This window comes from Salvelinus sp. IW2-2015, linkage group LG33 (genome assembly GCF_002910315.2).
Source record: "Salvelinus sp. IW2-2015 linkage group LG33, ASM291031v2, whole genome shotgun sequence".
Taxonomy (NCBI): Eukaryota; Metazoa; Chordata; class Actinopteri; order Salmoniformes; family Salmonidae; genus Salvelinus; species Salvelinus sp. IW2-2015.
In genome coordinates, this window is record NC_036872.1 from 775683 (window position 1) to 794609 (window position 18927).

General features: G+C 41.7%; 1 protein-coding gene across 4 annotated transcripts in view; it reads left to right on the forward strand.

The window, feature by feature from the left end:
- Positions 1-7701: 7701 nt before the first annotated feature.
- LOC111957509 (semaphorin-6A) overlaps positions 7702-18927 on the forward strand; it is a 92164-nt gene continuing 80938 nt past the window's right edge. For all 4 annotated transcript variants that reach the window (XM_023978352.1, XM_023978354.1, XM_023978353.1 and 1 more), the window contains exon 1: positions 7702-8102. The gene's annotated coding sequence lies outside the window, so the exon portion shown is untranslated. The remainder of the gene's footprint in view (positions 8103-18927) is intronic.

Here is an 18927-nt window from a genome sequence, read left to right on the forward strand (position 1 = left end):
TTGCAAGCTGCAACATTATTCTAAAATGATGATAGGACAAAATATAGTGATCGGAATAGCTGTACATACAGTAAAACCATCGACAGTAGGCATAATTGGAAAAACTAATCCTGGATCATCATCGGCAAGATCCATATTGGCAGATGTGTAAAGTACTTAAGTAAAAATACTTTAAAATACTACTTAAGTAGTTTTTTTGGGTATCTGTACTTTACTTCACTATTTCAATTTTTTACAACTTTTACTATACTCCGCTACATTCCTTAAGAAAAAAATGCACTTTTTACTCCACACACATCCCTGACACCCAGAAGTACTCGTTACATTTTGACTGCTTAGCAGGACAGGAAAATGGTCCAATACACGCACTTATCAAGAGAACATCCCTACTGCCTCTGTTCTGAAACGCAAATACTTCATTTGTAAATGATGTCTGTGAATGTTGGAGTGTGCCCATGGCTATCAGTAAATTACAAAAACAAGAACAATGTTCTGCCTGGTTTGCTTAAGATAAGGAATTTGAACTTATTTATACTTTTACTTTTGATACTTAAGTATATTTTAGCAATTACATTTACTATGTAAGTATATTTAAAACCAAATACTTTTAGACTTCTACTCAAGTAGTATTTTACTGGCTTTCACTTTTACTTAAGTCATTTTTACTTTTACTCAAGTATGACAATTGGGTACTTTTTTCCCCACTGCATATTGGTAACATACTGTTTATCACTTTCAACACATCACTTGCACACACAGTGGGTAGCTGTTATGGCTTAGAGGAGAAAATTAACCTGTTGGGATTTAGTAGAATATATAATGATGGTAAATGCTTATTACCTGTGCAGAATATAAATTTATTTATATCTTGATATCCTGTTGCTGAGAGTATGGTGGCCTATGTGTTGATGAGAAAACGTTTTCACTGCAATTTCCTCTGAGACCAATTCAATGTTGTGAAGCTGAGAAGGTGTTAAAGAATGCCATTCCCTCTCCAATGCCACCGAATGAATATTTTTCCTGTCGCAATGCTCTGATCATCGTCAAGTGCCATTTATACGTGTCTGTCTGTGTGTCTGTCTTTTCAGAAGATCCTCCACCTGTAATTCATAAGTCCATTTCAACTCGTCATGCATGCTATGCTCCAATGTTTGTTATACACGCAAACTGGAAGCTGACACATCGCCTTGTGAAATAACACGAGAATATTATTCTAACTATTCCACAGTAGGCAATGATAAAATATCTAAAAGTCGTAATTGATGATCACACATCATTGTGTAGTTTGTTGAACCAATATGTGCTTACTCAGACAAAAGTAAGATAATAATAACTGGCGCTTGGAGCATGGGTGAATGTTTTTCTCTTGACTCTAATACTGCATCTGACAGGGCCCCATACAGTTCCTACATGAACTCAGCAAAAAAAGAAACGTCCCTTTCTCAGGACCCTGTCTTTCAAACATAATTCGTAAAAATCCAAATAACTTCACAGATCTTCATTGTAAAGGTTTTAAACACTGTTTCCCATGCATGTTCAATGAACCATAAACAATTAATGAACATGCGCCTGTGGAACGGTCGATCAGACACTAACAGCTTACAGACGGTATGCAATTACGGTCACAGTTATGAAAACTTAGGACACCAAAGAGGCCTTTCTACTGACTCTGAAAAACACCAAAAGAAAGATGCCAAGGGTCTCTGCTCATTTGCGTGAACGTTTTCTTAGGCATGCTGCAAGGAGGCATGAAGACTACAGATGTGGCAAGGGAAATAAATTGCAATGTCCGTACTGTGCGACGCCTAAGACAGCGCTACAGGGAGACAGGACGGACAGCTGATCGTCCTCACAGTGGCAGACCACGTGTAACAACACCTGCACAGGATCAGTACATCCGAACATCACACCTGCGGGACAGGTACAGGATGACAACAACAACTGCCCGAGTTACACCAGGCAAGCACAATTCCTTCATCAGTGCTCAGACTGTCCGCAATAGGCTGAGAGAGGCTGGACTGAGGGCTTGTAGGCCTGTTGTAAGGCAGGTCCTCACCAGACATCACCGGCAACAACGTCGCCTATGGGCACAAAGCCACCGTCGCTGGACCAGACAGGACTGGCAAAATGTGCTCTTCACTGACGAGTCACGGTTTTGTCTCACCAGGGGTGATGGTCGAATTCGCGTTCATCGTCGAAGGATGAGCGTTACACCAAGGCCTGTACTCTGGAGCGGGATCGATTGGAGGTGGAGGGTCCGTCATGGTCTGGGGCGGTGTGTCACAGCATTACAGGCAATCTCAACGCTGTGCATTACAGGGAAGACATCCTCCTCCCTCATGTGGTACCCTTCCTGCAGGCTCATCCTAACATGACCCCCTAGCATGACAATGCCACCAGCCATACTGCTCGTTCTGTAAGTGATTTCCTGCAAGACAGGAATGTCAGTGTTCTGCCATGGCCAGCGAAGAGCCCGGATCTCAATCCCATTGAGCCCGTCTGGGACCTGTTGGATCGGAGGGTGAGGGCTAGGGCCATTCCCTCCAGAAATGTCTGGGAACTTGCAGGTGCCTTGGAGGAAGAATGGGGTAACATCTCACAGCAAATCTGGTGCAGTCCATGAGGAGGAGATGCACTGCAGTACTAATGCAGCTGGTGGCTACACCAGATACTGACTGTTACTTTTGAGTTTGACCCCCCCTTTTTTCAGGGACACATTATTCAATTTCTGTTAGCCACATGTCTGTGGAACTTGTTCAGTTTATGTCTCAGTTGTTGAATCTTGTTATGTTCATACAAATATTTACACATGTTAAGTTTGCTGAACATAAACGCAGTTGACAGTGAGAGGATGTTTCTTTTTTTGCTGAGTTTAGCTGCCTCATTGCCACAGCAGCTAACAAAAAGGAAGTCAAGACTTAAATCTAACCAAAGCCTGAGCATCCTGTTACCAGCCTCATGATTTAGATAAACATTGGCCAACTCCAGTAACCTGGGATCTAGCCTCTGTCAAAAAGCTGATGCATCAGTGGCTGTGTCTTCCCAAATCGGCACAATATCTTCCATGCGTAAAACTCAGGATTACTATAACTAGGATGGCTGTATCTTCACAGCAAGATAAGCTTTGATACTGTACTGTACATGAACATATTTTAAGATTTCAAGCTAGCCCAAGTGTATAACCTACTGTAAGTGTATTCATACCCTCGCAAAACACATGGACTGGGAAATGTTCCGTGCAGTCTCAGAGAATAACATCGATTTATACGCTGATTTGGTGAGTGAGTTTATAAGAAGTGCATTGGAGATGTTGCACCCACTGTGACTATTAAAACCTACCCTAACCAGAAACCATGGATAGATAAAACTGAAAGCGCCAACCACCGCATTTAACCATGTAAAGATGACTGGGAACATGGCTGAATATAAACAGTGTAGTTATTCCCTCCGCAAGGCAATCAAACAAGCAAAGTGTCGGTATAGGGACAAAGTGTAGTCACAATTCAACGGCTCAGACACGAGACGTATGTGGCATGGTCTACAGGCAATTACGGACTACAAAAAGAAAACCAGCCCAGTGTAACGGCAGCCTTCCTCCTCTTCGTCTGAAGGAGGTGTAGCAGGGATCGGACCAAGACGCAGCGTAGCTCGTGTTCAACATGTTTTAATAAACAAGACGAACACGTGAACACAAAATAAAAAATAACAAACGTGGCAAACCGAAACAATCCTCTCTGGTGAAACGAACACAAAGACAGAAAACAACCACCCACAAAATCCCAACACAAAACAAGCCACCTAAATATGATTCCCAATCAGAGACAACACAAAACACCTGCCTCTGATTGAGAACCATATTAGGCCAAACATAGAAACAGACAAACTAGACACACAACATAGAATGCCCAACCAGCTCACGTCCTGACCAACACTAAAACAAGTAAAACACACAAGAACTATAGTCAGAACGTGACACCCAGTCACAGACACTGACGTCTTGCTTCCAGAAAAACTGAAACACCTTTGCCCGCTTTGAGGATAATACTGTGCCACCAACATGGCCCGCTACCAAGGACTGCGGGCCCCCCCCCTCCTTCTCCGTGGCCGACATAAGTAAGACATTTAAACGTGTTAACCCTCTCAAGGCTGCTGGCCCAGACGGCATCCCTAGCTGCGTCCTCAGAGCATACGCAGACCAGCTGGCTGGTGTGTTTACGGACATATTCAATCGCTCCCTAGCTTCAAGATGGCCACCATTGTTCCTGTACCCAAGAAGGCAAAGATAACTGAACAAAATGACTATCGCCCCGTAGCACTCACTTCTGTCATCATGAAGTGCTTTGAGAGACTAGTGAAGGATCATATCACCTCAACCTTACCTGCCACCTTAGACCCACTTCAGTTTGCATACCGCCCCAATAGGTCCACAGACGATGCAATCGCCACCCCACTGCACACCGGTGCCCTATCCCATCTGGACAAGAAGAATACCTATGTAAGAATGCTGTTCATTGACTTAAGCTCAGCATTCAACCCCATAGTACCCTCCAAGCTCATCATTAAGCTTGAGGCCCTGGGTCTCAACCCCAGGGGTGTCAGGAAAACGACCTCTCACGCAAAGTCAACAAAACAAATCAGATGATCGTGGACTTCAGGAAACAGCAGAGGGTGCACCCCGCTATCAATATCGATGGGACAGCAGTGGAGTAAGGTGGAAAGTTTTGGGTTCCTCGGCATACACATCACGGACAAACTCAGGAGGCTGAAGAAATTTGGCTCGTCACCTAAAACCCTCACAAACTTTTACAGATGCACAATTGAGAGCATCCTGCCGGGCTGTTATCACCGCCTGGTAGGGCAACTGCACCGCCATCAACCGCAAGGCCCTCCAGAGGGTGGTGCGGTCTGCATCACCGGGGGCAAACCACCCGCTCTCCAGGACACCTACAGCACCCGATGTCACAGGAAGGCCAAAAATATAATCAAGGACAACAACCACCCGAACCACTGCCTGTTCACCCCGTAGCATTGGATAGAAAACACTCGGAAGTTTCTAAAACTGATAAAATAATGTCTGTGAGTATAACAGAACTGATATGGGAGGCGAAAACCAGAGGAAAAATGTTTTTGAGGTCACAGGCCATTTCAATGCTAACCTATGGGAAAAACAAATAGAAAGTCAAACAATGATTGTAGTTCCAGTCTCTAGAAAGGGTTTCAGGCTTGTTTTTTGAAAAAAGAACAAGTAGTTTTTCCAAGGTGTCCCTCATTAGAAAAGGAGTCTTGTTGCCTGTGTGAATGAGGTGTGCGCTCTACGTTATTTATCTTTCCTATTGAACATACTATTCTCCGTCTTTAATTGTATAGTTTATTTAGATATTAGAGTACCTGAGGATTAATTTGAAACATTGTTTGACTTGTTTGGACAAACTTTACCGGTAACTTTTTGGATTCATTTGTATGCATATTGAACGAGTGGATTACTGAAATCAATTGCGCCAACTAAACTGACTTTTTTTTATATTAAGAGGGACTTTATCAAACAAAATGACCATTCATTGTGTAGCTGGGACCCTTGTGATTGCAAACAGAGGAAGATCTTCAAAGGGATTTTGTGATTTTGTGATGCCTGTGCTGGTTTGAAAAAGTATTTTGATGTGGGGCGCTGTCCTCAGATATTTGCATGGTATTCTTTCGCCGTAAAGCCTTTTTGAAATCTGACAACGGGGTTGGATTAACAAGAAGTTATGTTTTTAAACGATGTAAGACACTTATTTTCATGAATGTTTAATATTACAATTTTTGTATTTTGAATTTCACGCTCTGCAATTTCACCGGGTGTTGTTGTAGTGGCACGCTAGCGAAACAACGATCCCAAAGAGGTTATAACAGCTGCACCAACGTATAGGTACTCACATGACCAACCAACGGACATGGGAACAATAACTGACAAAGACAGAGGGAACAGAGGGCACATATAACATACTAATTAGGGGAAATGGGAACCAGGTGTGTGTAATCAGACAAGACAGTCCGGGGTTGATGATAATGAATCCCGTTCAGTGAAGCCTAGAAAGCCAGTGACGTAGACCTCCAGAACTTGTGAACAGAATGAGCATCAGTACCGGGGGGTTCCGTGACAGGTAGTTGTTGGGGAATTGTTAGATTACTTGTTCGATTTTATTGCACTGTAGGAACTAGAAGCACAAGCATTTCACTACACTCACATTAACCATGTGTATGTGACCAATAACATTTGATTTGATTTGATTTAGATTTGATTGGATATCTAAGGGTTTCAAGCTAGTATAAGCATATGTTTTGTTTTGTTTTATTTGTCCTGTTATTTCCATTTAGTGATGTCATCAGTATGGTTATGTCATGTTTGTATACATTGATTCTGTAATGGTGGCAGCCATGGTATAAATAATATTACCACACATAATTACAGGTGTGACATCATTCATAATCTCGTTAATTTATGTAAAATGCACTTGACCTTTGCAGCATTATACCATTTCACCGTTAAATCATTTTTTATGTTGTCCACACTATCAAATAAATGTAGGCCGAGAACATATGGCACAACAACTTGAAAGAGACAACAGTCTGTAGGCCTACTCATTTATCTGGGATAATAGTTTATAATCTTTTGGCCATTGACTCACACACAAGGATCCACCTGCAGTGTAATTATGTAATAGTGAGTTACTCAAATTGCAGACTTGAATTCGCCATAATTCAAGAAGATAAAGGCGAAATGCTGACATAAATCAGTTTACATTACTGGACTGGAACCATGAGGAAGGTGTACATTGTAAATTATATCAGCATGTCTAAATACAATTTGTTGCAGCAAGCATCTGGCCAAGTGGCTATAGTTTAAGGGACATAACTAATGCAGCCATCCCTATTGGGCTGTTATTTCATAAAGCAAACACTCCCAATCTGAGCACGGGCCATTATGAATCCTTGGCCTTCTAGAGTGTAAGCACCTTGTAACAGATGGTAAGCCTGATTTCAATGCGTCTTGCCTCAATCTAGAGATTAACATGTTTTTGTTTTTCGTGTAGTAGACATAAAAACAAAAGTAGCTGCAACTTCAGAGGGATTTGCTGTTATTCTGATAATTGTATTTACGTATTTTTATTGAACCTTTACTTAACTAGACACGTGTGTGTGATAAGGACCCCACAAACTACTATGTGGAACCAGCTAAAGGGCGATAATAAACCCTGCGCAGTGCCAGGAGAGGACCGGACCACCGGACTAGATAAAGACAAGAGAGGCTTTGAACATGGTTGCATTCCGTTTCGCATTGGCCCGGCACGGAACTCTCAAAGCAATGGGGGTACAATGCGTAACTGTGGGCATCATCATTGTCACAACAATATTGTTTCTGACAGTTTCCGTGCAAGCCAGATAGGCTTGTGCTTCACGTTTCCATTGCCTATATAAATGTAATACATCGTTTGTTGTTATTTCTCTTAAACGAATAATAGTCTGTACATAATTATTCTATTTTGTCATTTAGGCTATAATGATTCGATTTTTGCATTATGTCAATGTCTTTTCATGGAATACCAGTGTACATCTAAAAATACAGTCGTCATAAGAGGCACCCATGAAACAAAAGATCCTATTCCACCAGCACGCTCCGGTCTAGGGCTTTATAGCTCCTCCCTGTGTGTAGCGGGTGACAGCTGGGATCGCTGTGCACTAGTAAGAAGGCTTCATCTCCAAATAGGATGACCAGCAGCTTTTGTTAGGGGGACTGAGTTCGGTTGCCACGAATGGTTCGGAACGCTCCATTGTTAATTCTTGAACGCCAGGTTGGTCCTGCTCAGTTTTCTCAAATGAGTTTTTAAAACCGCTGGGTTTCAAGTGTATTTCCGATGGATATTCCGATTTGAAGAGGTGCGTAGCCTACAAGAGCGGCATGTAACAAAAAAGCACCAAGAGGTTTAGAAAAGTAGCGTTCGCATAGTTTTTTCTCTCTCTCGAAATGAGCACTGTCTGAACTGCCTTTTGAGCATTCGTTTTAATGGATTAAAGGAAGAGCAACACATTTACCCCAAGGCATATCCATTCATGAGCTGAAGGTATTGTATTTTGATTTTTAACCTTGTATGTGCATAATAGTAGCCTATTTCCGTAGAGCCTATAAACTATAGCCTAATGTTTTCCAAATCACTGTAGGCTATTACAAGCGCACAACGCGCGTATAACAAGGTAGTCTACGTCACTTCAGTAACTTTATGAAATATCTGTCTGTTGCAGTTAATCGATAACCATTCATTGGGAAAGTGTAGGATTATCTCGTAAAGATAATAGGTATTTTGTCAATTTAAATATAGAATGTTTGTGCGTAAATAAGCATTTACACGTAGCCTATTATCCAAGCTGTCACGGGTCCATTCAATATAATTTTAAAGAATTTCGACGTGCTTGTAAACCTTCAGAAATGATAGATTATTATAGACAACTCTCCGACAATTTTCCCCAGGTTGTGAAATCGTTTATAATTTCAACGCCTGTCATTTATGGAGACAAACTCTCCCTTGCTTTTACTGTGCTGTGAACTTAGTCTAGCAGGACTCAACATTATAGTCTACTTAAATCATCTGAGCTCTCCTTCGTTGTTGGGCCCTCCATGGCTGCGCAATGAGATACAATTGTCATGTGTGAGAAGACAGACGGGCATTTGGATTGTCAGTGTTGGCTAAACGAATATCACCTGTTTCTTTTCCAGTGGAAAACAAGGTATTTTATCGCAGCAGGTTATTTCAATGTATTGGCCTTTATCATTCTTCAACACATCATACATTATTTATTGGTGTGGAATTAAATATAGAGTAGCTATTTCATAAATGTATTTTCACTTTTATTTAACCACAATTGGGTCCAACTGATTTCAGACTGACATTTCTTCAACTGATGTACTGTAGATGGTTTCAGTTACACCACTTGTCTCTCCGTCTCTCTCTGCCTTTCTCCGTCTCTCTCTGCCTTTCTCCGTCTCTCTCTGCCTTTCTCCGTCTCTCTCTCTCTCTCTCTCTCTCTCTCTCTCTCTCTCTCTCTCTCTCTCTCTCTCTCTCTCTCTCTCTCTCTCTCTCTCCCTCTCCCTCTCTCTCTCACACACACCCCCACACACACAGAGATAGAGATTAGGAGCGAAGCGTTGTCCACACAGGGTGTGTTTAGTGACTACAGGCTTTAAGGGCCATTTCAGGGATGGTCACTGTTGTAATTCCTACATTGGGCATCAAATATGTGTTACATGTATGTAATGTATTTCCTTTAGAAAGAGATACAGCTGGTGTGAGCAGCCATATATACGGGATGCTGAGTTTACCCCTTATTTTTTATTAGGTGGGCAGGGAGGCCCCATGCAACACGCAGGGCTGCTAACACCTCAGCTCTCTCAGCCAGTTTGAATATGTCTGGGGTTGTTATATTTACAATGGGAATCTAGTTAAGGATAAGGGATGTTTCTCAATATGTTGAAACCTCCCATTTCCTGTGGGTTTATAACAACAAAATTAGGAATAGTGCTAAATTCCTGTGAGCAAAATATATTTATTCACGTCGTCTGTTATTGCAACAGTAATATGTGATATTTTGGGGGAATTATTTATAAGATGGGATGGTCTTGTAAAAACATTGATAGGAAAAAGAATAGTCTGTGATCCATTATTTCATGAAATCACTGGAAAAAATATTTGATGCGTTCCCATTCTCGGCACTACCGCATGGATATATGGTGTAACAGTAAAGTTGAGATGAGATACTGTAGAGGACATGTACTATAGGTATCTCTGTGAAATATACACTACAATATTCTTACAGTGATGGGCAATAGTCCTGGAGCCATTTTGAAACACCTGCCACGATACATTGTTCACAAGACATACTCTGAAAGCAGATCATCCTGCCATTGATGCATGTGTACATGTGTGTCCGCCACTGGGTGACTGACTACCTTTGGAGAAAGCATTGTTTTTTTCTTCAATCAGACAAGAGGAGAAAACCAAAACACCAGCATGCATTGTGGTACCTCTATTCGGAGCTATGCTCTGTGAAACATTTGATCTGCAGCTTCCCAACAATAGCAATGAGGTTGGCATTGTGTGTGACTGATGTGGATTTGTCACACTTGTGTGCTTGGATCCGCTGTGCAGGGGTGTAGGTTGGTATTTACATTTGTCAGTCAAGGATAGATAGACTTGCTTGGTCTTGAATAATTGATCAATGGCATGCCGATGTGTAATGAATTGAACTCAATTACCCAAAGCGAGGCCTTGTTAATCATTGTGTTCTAATTTAGCGACAATAATGTAGGTCCAATAGATTTGTGTATTTCTGCATCTTTTATGAATGTATGTTTTATTAATGTGCATCCAGTGTATTTTTTGTTGTTTAAACAATTAGTGTATGAGAGCATCATTAAATTCCTCACACTCATCAACATGTGATTTATTTATGATTAACCCTTTATTTATTTATTATTTTTATTGCAGTTCTCTTTATACTTGAATCATTTAAAATTCAGCTTTCATCGCATTTTAGACGGGCTACCATAGTAGTCCACAGATAGCAAAATAAAATAAATTTTAGTACCATAATCATTTGGGGAAATTATATCTCCTGTAGCCCATATTTAACTAGGCAAGTCAGTTAAGAGCAAAATCTTATTTACAATGACGGCCTATCCCGGAAGACGCTGGGCCATAGGGCAGCGCACAATGACAGCCGGACGTGAATCAGTCTGGATTCAAACCAGGGATCGTAGTGACACCTCTTGCACTGAGATGCATCGCCTTAGATCACTGTGCCACTCTGGGGCCCAGTGGCAGGATATAGGCTAAGTTTCAATGTGACATGAACCGTCTTTCACTGTAGCAACTTTCACCTTCTTGCCAAATGGAAAATGCATTTTTTTTGTGTGTCTATTTCCATGAGCAGCTCTCTGTGTGCCTCCTACTGATATAAAATGTTAAACACCTTGCATCCTCCATCCACCCCCACAATAGAATGGTGTCAAGCTCAGATGAAACAAATAGCATGCTGGTGTTCAGAAGCTGCATGACATTCAGAGAAAGTTTTTTTTTTCTCCACACATTATTCCCCATATTGCAAATAACATGACATTGGCATCATATTTAGTGGGAAAGCTCCACTCAAAGGGGAAATAGCAGAACCCATCCCATAGTATCAAACACTTGACCATTGCTCTGACAATAATATGTTCAGTGAAATCCAAAGCACAGTTTGTATTTGGTTGTGGGATATGGTTCATCCTGTTCTGTATAACTAATTTCAAGTGTAATACTTTGTTCAATTGTAACCTACTGTAGCGTCTGTTTCTCACCTGGCATTAACCCCCGACCCCCCCCCCCCCCTAGAATCTTAATGCACTGCTTCTTTTTCTTGAATGAATAGGCCTTGTAAAATTCCCTTCCCTTAGACTTGTTAAATTAACATAATGGAGGTCCTTTTTAGTGTCAGAATAGCCAAGGATGTACAGTATGGAGCTGATTTTTGACAGAACCTCTTAAGCCAATGGCTGAATTGGTAGAGTGTCTTTTGACGTGCTCACCGTTGCTCTTAAGCTATACTTTGTTTATAGAAATGAACACAATTAAATTGTGATTGGCAATCCTAGGAGGAGAGTTGATGTAGCCGACCTGCCTGTGTTTCATAGAAGTTATCAGAGATGATCCACTTCTCTGGGATATGTGTTCGCAAACACAGTATAAACTGTCTGAGATAGACAAGTGTTGATAAGGCACCTAATCTGATGCCAGACAACACCGTTTTATAGTATGTACAGTTGAAGTCGGAAGTTAACATACACCTTAATGTCAGAATAATAGTAGAGAGAATGATTTATTTCAGCTTTTATTTCTTTCATCACAGTCCCAGTGGGTCAGAAGTTTACATACACTCAATTAGTATTTGGTAGCATTGTCTTTAAATTGTTTAACTTCGGTCAAACGTTTCGGGTAGCCTTCTACAATCTTTCCACAATAAGTTAGGTGAATTTTGGCCCATTCCCCTTCACAGAGCTGGTGTAACTGAGGCAGGTTTGTAGGCCTCCTTGCTCACACACGCTTTTTCAGTTCTGCCCACAATTTTTTTTATGGGATTGAGGTCAGGGCTTTGTGATGGCCACTCCAATTGACTTTGTTGTCCTTAAGCCATTTTGCCACAACTTTGGAAGTATGCTTGGGGTCATTGTCCATTTGGAAAACCCATTTGTGACCAAGCTTTAACTTCCTGACTGATGTCTTGAGATGTTGCTTGAATATATCCACACATAATTTCCCTTCTTCATGATGACATCTATTTTGTGAAGTGCACCAGTCCCTCCTGCAGCAAAGCACCCCCACAACATGATGCTACCACCCCTGTGCTTCATGGTTGGGATGGTGTTCTTCGGCTTGCAAGCCTCCCCCTTTTTCCTCCAAACATAACGATGGTCATTATGGCCAAACAGTTCTATTCTTTCATCAGACCAGAGGACATTTCTCCAAAAAGTACGATCTTTGTCCCCATGTGCAGTTGCAAACTGTAGTCTGGCTTTTTTATGGCGGTTTTGGAGTAGTGGTTTCTTCCTTGAGCAGCCTTTCAGGTTATGTCGATATAGGACTCGTTTCACTGTGGATATAGATACGTTTGTACCTATTTCCTCCAGCATCTTCATAACGTCCTTTGCTGTTGTTCTGGGATTGATTTGCACTTTTTGCACCAAAGTACGTTCATCTCTAGCAGACAGAAAGCATCTCCTTCCTGAGCGGTATGATGGCTGCGTGTTCCCATGGTGTTTATACTTGCGTACTATTGTTTGTACAGAATAACGTGGTACCTTCAGACATTTGGAAATTGCTCCCAAGGATGAACCAGACTTGTGGCTGTCTACAATTTGTTTTCTGAGGTCTTGGCTGATTTCTTTTGATTTTCCCATGATGTCAAGCAAAGAGGCACTGAGTTTGAAGGTAGGCCTTGAAATACATTCACAGGTACACCTCCAATTGACTCAGAGGATGTCAATTAGCCTATCAGAAGCTTCTAAAGCCATGACATAATTTTCTGGAATTTTACAAGCTGTTTAAAGGCACAGTCAACTTAGTGTATGTGAACTTCTGCCCCACTGGAATTGTGATACAGTGAATTATAAGTGAAATAATCTGTCCGTAAACAATTGTTGGAAAAATTACTTGTGTCATGCACAAAGTAGATTTCCTAACTGACTTGCCAAAACTATAGATTGTTAACAAGAAATGTGTGGTGTGGTTGGAAAAACAACTTTTAATGACTCCAACCTAAGTGTATGTAAACTTCCGACTTCAACTGTAAATAGTTAAATGTGTACTGTACTTATACAGGTGAGTGACCATGAGTCACAAATGGCGCTCGCTGTGAACACTCATTATGAACAACTGTGGCTTCCGGTTGTGTTCAGCTCATTGGGTGCTCATGAGGTATGCATCGATGCTTGCATAGGACTACATGGATGCTCTACAGCAGCTTGTCCTGGGAGAGTTCCATGACACTGTGTTGAGGGGGTGCTTGTTGCGTGCTTTGCTGGCCCTCCTTCCACCTTCTGTGCCTCGGTGTGTGGCAGTGTATCACAGAGAGGAGCGTGCATCTATCCCCCTCCCTAGGCCCATCGCGATTGACACTGTATTTCTCATCTATTAATCATTGAGGCTGCTCTCTTATTCCGTTGCCATAGTTTCAGGGCCTGATACGGTGTTGGGGTGCCCAGAGAAGGCCAGGAGAGATTGCAGGGCAGCACTCGGATCAGCACTCTCCATGGGTGTCTGCTTGAAAAGGCAAAATGGTTTCCACTTTCATCTCACAGCGGTGCGCTCCCTCTATAGAAGGAGGAAGAAAATGTAAGGAGGCTTTCACAGTAGGCCTCATCCCTGGAATCATGTGTCTTTCACTGAAGAGGCTGTATGTTTACTGGAGACAATATGGGTCTTATTGTCCTCCTGGGTTTGCAATGGGTGATCTCAGAGATAGAATTGGCCTCCATTATTACACAGAATGTGTTTAGAGAGATTCCTTTTGTTGTCTGGTTTAAGAAGACAAACCGTAGAGAATTTGTAGAAGATGGTGTCACTCACCACCAAGAAAGATGTCAGTATGTTGAGGCTAGCAGTGTGTTGAGCATTTGTTTTTCATTCCTCTAAGATGGTCTTTCTTGGCCGTGTTGTACCTCCCAAATGAGTCTGTCATCTCTGTTTACTCTTGTAATGGTTTAACGTCGCCATATTGTTGCTGTATCATATTCAACTTTGCCTGTGGTATTTTCAGGGGAGCTTAGTGGGCAGAGCCCTCTAATCATGGGGACTTTCTTCTTGGCCTTTCATGTGGGCCACATTAAGAAGAAAGAACCTTGTAATTGTTAGTGCCATTGGGATGTAATCCAAGCCTGGGTGATTTAGACACTGCAATACTCTCATCTGGGTGACCTTTCTGGAGGGAATCCTACCATGGGTTTACAATGGAGAATTGGCCTGTTTGCTCAATTTACCCATGCAGACATTTTATGGCTTTAAAGTGATATGATTGTAGACTCAGTGACATAATTTTTTTAGGTGCAGGTGACTGTCGAGAGGGCAGGGCTTGTGGATTATTGTCAGTCTGTTATTTATGTGGAGAAATGCACTGTGTAAAGTGCTATGTGAGGGATGCTGCTCTGAGGCAAGGTCTATCTCGAAAGCTTTTATCAAAGTACACCCGTGGTTAGTAAGTGTTATTTAATAGAGCAAATGTCATTTGTAATGCCCTCCCAAGTCATGTAACCTTTCAGACTATGACAGATTATGTGCAATAGTGCTTTATGAGGTACAGCATTTCCACATTACTTATTTTACCTATATGAAAGCAATCTCATCAATTGATGTCTTTTACATGTTAGTTTATTTAAAGATAAATCAAATTGACATAGATTTTTCATTAGCTGTAAGTAAAGGATGTTACTACAGACATACAAGAAAGAAGGCTCAGTCACAGTTGCTGGCTACAAATAAAACCCTGAGAGTCTTTTTCCATTTCTGAATCCAATCAGTACAAGAAAGTGAACAATAATACCTCTGTGTGTACATTTATGACATACCTAATGAACAAATTGCAGTCATGTGGCGTGGTCATGTGGCTGGTAGGAGACGCACACAAGGCCCCCAGTGTTTCAGCACTCCTGCCTATCCATCAGCTCAGGTGGACCGGTGGGCTGGGAACACTTATCATCACTCTCATAGAGGCCACACAATGTCCCCCTTGCTCACATTTCACTCAACCCTGATTAAATGTATGGCAGCGGATGCTGCATTGTTCCATGCATAGTGATGTGTTCATTATCTAAATTCTCATCTTATTAGGCAAGCAGCACAAGGTTAGTGTGTGCAGGCGGAGGAATATGCTGTTATTATGAGGCATGTTGTTGTGATTGAGCTCTACATTTTATTGAGAAATGCACAAACAGTATTCCCAACACTGTTGACGACTACCATACTTTTACTATGCATTTCAGATGAATGTGAACGCTCTGGATGCACTAGCCATTTGATGTGTTTAAATGGTAGTATTTAGATCAACGTCACTTGTTTACATCCTGTGTACAACCATCAACTCGGCTCTTTATTGATTATGCTGCTAAGATCATTGAACGCTTGCTTATTTCATTGCGTTTGGAGACCGTATTAAGATGCATGGCCCTATCCTCAGGTGTAGCAGTCGCTGAGAATATGGTTTGACTTCACAAATGCAGGTCTTTCGTGAATCTTGTTCTGGAGGCAGCTCTGCAGAATGGTCACTAGCTGGCACAGCCACAAAGTCATAAAATCTGATTTGAACCTAACCTGAACCCTAACCTTAACCACACTGCTAACCCTAATGCCTAACCCTAACTTTAAATGAAGACCATAAAGCACATTTTTATTGTCATGAATTTTTACAATATAGCCAATTTTGACATTGCAGTTGGCCTAAGGATAAATCACTCAGTTCTGCCTCCAGGACAAGACTCATGCTTCACAAACAGTCTGAGAATCTGTTAGAGCATTCTCCCATTTGTTTTCTTCCGCATGCCATTTTAAGAGTTCAAACAGGTTCCTCAACGACTGTCCATTTTAAGTAGGTAGTTAATTATGAAAAATTACCATCAGCAATTCATTAGTCACCCCCTCTTACGTTTCGGTTGGCTCCCCTGTCAGTCGGTTAGTGCACGTGAGCTAATGCAAGGTAACCAGAGAGGAAGGAAGGAGACAATCTACAGGCAGCTCAGCACAGCTCCTGTTCATCATCTGACCTACATAAGAGAAGGATCCTCTGGTGCTGTTGTTTCTGGAACAGTATTTCTTTCTACCTGGCTTTGATCTCCACTCCTCTCAGGGTGATGCTGTGTGGATTTATTTCCCTCTGTAGGCCCATTGAGGTGCAGCCTGCCTGCCTGCGTCCATACTGGGCCTATGTCCCAGGGCCAGCTAGCCAGCTAACTAAATTCCCCTGCATGATGGTGTATGTAGACACTATCTAAAGCAAACACCATGTAATGTGGCCTCGGTAGATAAGATGGGTCATTGCTGTTAAATGGTGGCGCCGTTGTGTAATCACTCAATTCTCACACTAACAGGTGAATGGCTTAATGTGTCCTTGTGTTATACAGGCTGGCTGCTCCTGACTGTGGTTGAGTCACTGGCAAATGAATGGTCAAAGATAATGGACGCTGGAGAAAAGGTTATGTTGTTGAATCAAGGTTTTAGTTTCAAAATATTGTTTGTGCAAGAATGACTATAGAAGTAATTAGCCAATGATTGGTGTAAGAGTCACTTCATGTCATTTCATGAAAGCGGAGATCAATTGAGTTACTGATTTCAACAGATTTTTCTAGAAATCATCTGCTTAACAACTACCTCAAGAACTACCTCAGGAAAATCAGGACTCGTGGTAGTGCCAACTACAGTATCTCTTAGGGATGGCTGTGATTGTTCCAGAGTAACAGAGTAATTACTCAAGGACCCCATAGTTCTCAGCTCCACCATGAGTGTAGTAATAAGGCGTGACTTTTCTATCCAACGTGCTCATTGCTTTCCCTTAAGGCAATGTCGACAGTTATTACTGCATCACGGTAATTTCCATGGCTATAATGCTGGACTAATTGATAGAGTAAATACTACAGCTGCATCACTCTAAAATATTTCCTGAATGGAAGTATGAATGGAGCGTGGCTCTATTCTTTCCTCACCGTACAATTCCCCACACAGTTTTAGTTCCTAATTCTTCACGCCACCATATTGAAATTGAAGAGAGGTTGCGGTTGGAGGAATATTGACTTTAGCCAATAGAATGTTAGCAGAATCTTGGGTGCTTTTTATAGCCATTAGTAATGATTATTTATTCACCTGGACGCATTGTATTACATCTTGGAGGTTATTGCGCGGACGCAGAGATACTAATCAATGAGAGCATTAGTACTCCTGTTTGTCCTGTACTCTCAAACGAATGCCTCCTCGCTCCCCCAGAGCCAAAAGCTTTGACAAAGAACTCGTGTTGTTCAAATGGGCCAATGTGTTTTGTCATCGTCATGTGGGTTGGTCATAAGAACGGCCTTGCCCTAGTTGCCAATAAAGATTGAAATCGGCCCAAGAGGAGGTTATTATTCAGAAGGCATGAGTAGAGAAAAAAGGGCCTAACATAGAATAATTAAGGTGGACTTACATTTTACTTGAAAACAATCGCAAACTGCCCGGGGAATAGATATACTGTACGTGTGTCTTCGTATTGGATAACATGGATATAGAACCCCATCCTCAGTCTCTAGAGTTGGGCCCTGACGTTTGACTAGATACCAGAGAATGCTAATGATAACATAAGCCTTTTATGGCATTGTGACGGTTGAAACTCAAGATGACAAACCCAGTTATAAAACAGTTGTTGTTGCTGTTTTGCTTAAGTGCCCTTTGGGTGGGTTATGGCATGGTCTGGGTATGTTAGCCACTCTGGTATCTAATGGGCAGGGCATGGCGTATAAAGTATCTGTTGGACATGTACTGTGGGTCAGATATCCTAGTGGTCAGATGAGTGGCTGATCCCGTGGAAGACAGACTGATTAGGTTTCCTTGGTATTGTTGGGGTCAGATGTCTGCTAGAACTCCTCAATCGGTGCCATGTTTGACTATCACATGTATGCGGTATATGAAATGGTGTATCCTACATGTGATATGATGAACATGTATTCTGTCAATGGAACTACAACTGATTAAAGTTCTCCATTTCAGATTATGTTTCCACCCACCCCATAGGTGAGAATGTAAACTAGAAGTTGATCATAATAACCTATTCACCAAACTTCCCCCTCCCATAAACAGATCAAATGAATAGATAAGACAAATAGGCCCATGTTGTGTATAGGGTCAACAACATGATATTTCCTGTGTTCACGATATGGATGCTGTTGGATGTGGTGGATTATTGTGTCAGAGGACTGATATGATAGAGAATCAGAACACGGTGGTGATATTACATTCACCTTTACATTCTCAAGTGTGGATAAGGAATGGCATCGTTACGTAAAGAGATCTCCGTGATTTTGCCTGGCCTCCCAGTGCACAGTATGGTAGGTAGTTCATTGTGTGTGTGTGTGTGTGTGTGTGTGTGTGTGTGTGTGTGTGTGTGTGTGTGTGTGTCTGTGTGTGCCCCCTGTGAAGCAACGGTGCTTGCATCCTGTGCATACAGCAGCAGGGCACACAAGCGCTCATTGTACACTTCAAATAACAGTGCTTGAGTACAGACAGTTTTGTCCCAGTGGAGATCTGTCAAGGTTATAAATTATTCCACAGTTTTCATATGGTAATAATTTCTGAACTTTTCAAATGGAGTTGTTTTAATGAAAGTAGTCGTTCATTGTATGCTCCT